The sequence below is a fragment of the Hypanus sabinus genome, chromosome 17 (genome assembly GCF_030144855.1).
Source record: "Hypanus sabinus isolate sHypSab1 chromosome 17, sHypSab1.hap1, whole genome shotgun sequence".
NCBI classification, from domain to species: domain Eukaryota; kingdom Metazoa; phylum Chordata; class Chondrichthyes; order Myliobatiformes; family Dasyatidae; genus Hypanus; species Hypanus sabinus.
In genome coordinates, this window is record NC_082722.1 from 14236877 (window position 1) to 14242876 (window position 6000).

Below are 6000 nucleotides of genomic sequence, written 5' to 3' on the forward strand. Positions count from 1 at the left end.
AGCTCCCCCCTCATCCCTCTAATTCCAGCGAGTACAGACCTGGAGCCATCAAACGTTCCTCGTATGATAATCCTTTCATTCCTGGAAACATCCTTGTGAACCTTCTCAGGACTCTCTCCAATGCCAGCACAACTCTTATAAGTTGAGGAGTCCAAAACCGTTCACAAAACTCAAGGTGAGGCCTCACCAGTGCCTTATAAAGCGTCAGCATCACATCCTTACTCTTGTATTCTAGACCTCTTGAAATGAATGCTAACATGGCATTTGCCTTCCTCACCACTGACTCAACCTGCAAGTTAACCTTCAGATTTTTCAATTTTCTCAGATTTTTCAATTTTCTTCCTGCTTAGAAAATAGTCCACACATTTATTTCTACTACCAAAGTGCATGAATATGCATTTTCCAACATTATATTTCATTTGCCACTTTCTTGCGCATTCTCCTCAACCAAGTCCTTCTGCATCCTACCTGTTTTCTCAAAACTACCTGTCTCACTATGAATCTTCATATTATCTGCAAACTTGGCAACAAAGCCATCTAAATCATTTATATACAGCATAAAGGAAGTGGTACCAACACTGACCCCCACAGATCAGCACTAGTCATTGGCAGCCAATTAGAAAAGGACCCTTTTATTCCTGCTCGTTGCCTCCTACCAATCAACCAATGCTCTAACCATGTTACACACACAAAATGCTGTTGGAACGCAGCAGGCCAGGCAGCATCTTTAGGGAGAAGTACTATCAACGTTTTGGGCCGAGACCCTTGGTCAGGACTAACTGAAAGGAAAGATAGTAAGAGATTTTAAAGTAGGAGGGGGAGGGGGAAATGCAAAATGATAGGAGACGACCAGAGGGGGTGGGGTGGAGCTGAGAGCTGGAAATGTGATTGGCAAAAGGGCTATAGAGCTGGAGAAGGGAAAGGATCATGGGACGGGAGGCCTAGGGAGAAAGAAAGGGGGGAAGCACCAGCGGGAGATGGAGAACAGGCAGAGTGATGGACAGAAAGAGAGAAAAAAAAGGAGGAAGAAAACTAAATATATCAGGGAGGAGGGGCATTAACAGAAGTTAGAGAAGTCAGTGTTCATGCCATCAGGTTGGAAGCTACCCAGACAGAATATAAGGTGTTGTTCCTCCAACCTGAGTGTGGCTTCATCTTGACAGTAGAGGAGGCCATGGATAGATATATCAGAATGGGAATGGAACGTGGAATTAAAATGTATGGCCACTGGGAGATCCTGCTTTCTCTGGCGGACAGAGTGCAGATGTTCAACGAAACAGTCTCCCAGTCTGCGTCGGGTCTCACCAATATATAAAAGGCCACACCGGGAGCACTGGACGCAGTATACCACACCAACCTCCAACCTCCAACCTGATGGCATGAAGATTGACTTCTTTAACTTCCATTAATGCCCCTCCTCCCCTCCTTACCCCATCCCTGATATATTTAGTGTTTTTCCCCTTTTTTTTCTCTCTTTCTGCCCATCACTCTGCCTGTTCTCCATCTTCCTCTGGTGCTCCCTTTCTTTCTCCCCAGGCCTCCCATCCCATGATCCTTTCCCTTCTCCAGCTCTGTATCCTTTTTGCCAATCACCTTTCCAGCTCTCAGCTCCACCCCACCCCCTCCAGTCTTCTCCTATCATTTTGCATTTTCCCCTCCCCTCCTACTTTCAAATCTCTTACTATCTTTCCTTTCAGTTAGTCCTGACAAAGGGTCTCGGCCTGAAACGTCGACAGTGCTTCTCCCTATAGATGCTGCCTGGCCTGCTGTGTTCCACCAGCATTTTGTGTGTGTGCTTGAATTTCCAGCATCTGCAGATTTCCTCATGTTTGCTCTAACCATGTTAGTAACTTTCCTGTAATACCATGGGCTCTTAACTTGGTAAGCAGCCTCATGCGTGGCACCTTGTCAAATACCTTCTGAAAGTCCAAATGCAACATCAACAGAGGACGCCGCAGACTGGGAGACCGTTTCGCCGAACACCAGCGGTCGGTCCTCCAGCAGTGGCGGGATCTCCTTGTGGCCACACACTTCAATTCCACAGACCACTCCTTCTCTGACATGTCTGTCCATGGCCTCCTCTACCGTCAAGATGAGGCCACACGCAGGTCGATGGAGCAATACCTTATCTCCCGCCTAGGTAACCTCCTTCCTGCCGGCATGAGCATCCAACTCACTGACCTCCATTGATACCCCTGCCCCCATCCCTATCTATTATTTTAGTCTGATTCTCTTTCTCTCTCTTTCCCCCCTCACTATAATCTCTCCCCCCAGCCCTACCTTTCTTTCTCTTTTATTTCCCATAATTCTCCACCTTCCCCCAGCCCGTTTCCCTCCAGCCTATCACTTCCCAGCTCTCTATCCCTACCCCCACTTCTTATCCCCCCACCTCGACCATCCCATGTTACTTCACTCCTGATGAAGGGTTTCCACCCGAAACATCGTTATTACCTCCTCCCATAGATGCTGTCTGGCCTGCTGAGTTCTGCCAGCATTTTGGGTTTTTTATAATAACTGGGTTGTTGTAGTGGGAGATCTTAATTTCCCAAATATTGATTGGCATCTCCCTAGAGTGAGGGTTTAGATGGGGTAGAGTTTGGTAGATGTATTCAGGAAGGTTTCTTGACAGAATATGTAGATAAACCTACAAAAGGATAGGCTGTACTTGATCTGGTATTGGGAAATGAACCTGGTCAGGTGTCAGGTCTCTCAGTGGGAGAGCCTTTTGGAGATAGTGATCACAATTCTATCTCCTTTACCATAGCATTGGAGAGAGATAGGGACAGATAAGTTAGGGAAATGTTTAATTGGAGTATGAGGCTATCAGGCAGGAACTTGGAAGCATAAATTGGAAACAGATGTTCTTAGGGAAACGTATGGAAGGAATGTGCCAAATGTTCAGGGGATATTTGCATGGGGTTTTGCATAGGTACATTCCAATCAGACATGGAAAGGATGGCAGGGTACAAGATCCGTAGTGCACAAAGGCTGTTGTAAATCTAGTCAAGAAGAAAAGGAGAGCTTACAAAAGGTTCAAAAAAACTAGGTAGTAATAGAGATCTAGAAGATGATAAGGCCAGCAGGAAGGAGCTTAGGAATGAAATAGGAGAGCCAGAAGGGGCCATGAGAAGGCCTTGGCGGACAAGATTAAGGAAAACCCCGAGGCATTCCACAAGCATGTGAAGAGCAAGAGGATAAGACATGAAAGAATAGGACCAATCAAGTGTGACAGTGGGAAAGTGTGTATGGAACCGGAGGAAATAGCAGAGGTACTTAATGAATACTTTGCTTCAGTATTCACTATGGAAAAGGATCTTGGTGATTGTAGGGATGACTTGCAGTGGACTGAAAAGCTTGAGCATGTAGATATTACGGAAGAGGATGTGCTGGAGCTTTTGGAAAGCATCAAGTTGGATACGTCACTGGGACCAGATGGGATGTACCCCAGGCTACTGTGGGAAGCGAGGGAGGAGATTGCTGAGCCTCTGGCAATGATCTTTGCATCATCACTGAGGACTGGAGGGGTTCTGGAGGATTGGAGGGTTGCAGATGTTGTTCCTTTATTCAAGAAAGGGAGTAGGATAGCCCAGGAAATTATAGGCCAGTGAGTCTTACTTCAGTGGTTGGTAAATTGATGGAGAAGATCCTGAGAGGCAGGATTTATGTACATTTGGAGAGGCATAATATGATTAGGAATAGTCAGCATGGCTTTGTCAAAGGCAGGTCATGCCTTACGAGCCTGATTGAATTTTTTGAGGATGTGACTAAGCACGTTGATGAAGGTAGAGCAGAAGATGTAGTGTATATGGATTTTAGCAAGGCATTTGATAAGGTACCCCATGCAAGGCTTATTGAGAAAGTAAGGAGGCATGGGATCTAAGGGGACATTGCTATGTGGATCTAGAACTGGCTTGCCCACAGAAGGCAAAGAGTGGTTGTAGACGGGTCATATTCTGCATGGAGGCCAGTGACCAGTGCTGTGCCTCAGGGATCTGTTCTGGGACCCCTTCTCTTCGTGATTTTTATAAATGATCTGGATGAGCAAGTGGAGGGATGGGTTAGTAAATTTGCTGATGACACAAAGGTTGGGGGTGCTGTGAATAGTGTGGAGGTCTGTCAGAGGTTACAATGGGAAACTGATAGGATGCAAAACTGGGCTGAGAAGTGACAGATGGAGTTCAACCCAGATATGTGTGAGCAGGTTTATTTTGGTAGGTCAAATATGATGCAGAATATAGTATTAATGGTAAGACTGTTGGCAGTGTGGAGGATCAGAGGTACCTTGGGGTCCGAGTCCATAGGACACTCAAAGCAGCTACGCAGGTTGACTCTGTGGTTAAGAAGGCATACGGTGCTTTGGCCTTCATCAATTGTGGGATTGAGTTTAAGAGCCGAGGTGGAATGGGCTATTGGTGGCAGTGGTGGAGGTGGAAACAATAAGGTCTTTTGGATGGCTACATGGAGCTTAGAAAAATAGAGGGCTATGGGTAAAGACTAGGTAGTTCTAAGGTAGGGACATGTTCGGCACAGCTTTTTGGGTCGAAGGGCCTGTAGGTTTTCTATGTTTCTATGTTTTCCCAGTGAGATAAAAACACATCTCTCTGATTTATTAATTCCCCTGCACCTAAACCACTTTGCTACCATACTTTTGATATATTAATAGTAGATATCTGGTAAAGCAAAACAAAGCAAGGATCATGATGACTTTCAAAGAACTTGTTGCTTATTTAGAAGGAATTCAGCAAATATCAAGAAGCCTTCACTAAAATAAAATCGGTGTCCAAATCACTGAAGAGCCTGAGGAAAACTGATTCATGTCAAAAAAGATGATCAATAAATTTGCCAGTTACAGTAATGACATGTGCACAATTTTCTTTAATAAGTCAATGCCTTCAAACAAGAAGTGACTGAAACGAAACATGTTACATGTAAAAACGTTAGCCCTGTTAATAGCCATTGCACCCCAATTCAAAAGGTTGTGGGTTAAAGTCTCACTCCAGAGTTTGCAGTGCTAACAGTACAATGGAGTAACTGAGTGCTAGTCTATAAACTTCAGGATATCTTGATGCCATGAAAGAGGACCTGGAAATGCAAGTTCTTTCTAAGGAAGGTTTTTTTTTCTCTCCAGTAAGAAGCACCTATACAGTGCCTATAAAAAGCATTCACTACCCTTGGAAATGTTCATACTTTATTGCCTTACAACATCAAACACAGTGGATTTAATTTAGCTTTTTTGACTCTGATCAACAGAAAAGACTTAAGTGTCAAAGTGAAAAATGTCTACAAATTGGTCTAAATTTATTACAATTATTAAACACAAAATAATTGATTGACTTAGTATTCACTTTCTTCAAGTCAGTATTTAATAGATGCACCTTTGGCAGCAATTACGGCTGTAATTGTGTCTGTGTGGATAGGTCTCTATCAGCTTTGCACATCTGGAGACTGCAATGTATCCCCATTCTTCTTTACAAAACTGCAAGCTCTGTCAGATTGTATGAGTATCTTTTTTCGTCCAGCCACAAATTCTCAATTGGATTGAGGTCTGGACTTTGACTTGGCCACTCCGGGACATTAACTTTGTTGTTCTTAAGCCGTTTCTGTGTAGCTTTGCCTTTATGCTTGGGGTCATTATCTTGCTGGAAAACTAATCTTCTCCCAAGTTGCAATTCTCTTACAGACTGCATCAGATATTCCTCCAGGATTTCCCAGTATTTTGCTGTATTCATTTTACTCTCTACCTTCACAAGCCTTTCAGAGCCTGCTGCAGTGAAGTATCCCCACAGCATGATGCAGTCACCACCATGCTTCACGGTGGGGACGGTGTGTTTTTGATGATGTGTGGTATTTGGCTTATGCCAAACATAACATTTAGTCTGATGGCCAAAAAGGTCACTATTGGTTTCATCAGACCGTAGAACCTTCTTCCAGCTGACTTCAGAGTCTGCACATGCCTTCTGGCAAACTCCATCTGAGATTTCATGTGAGATATTTTCAGCC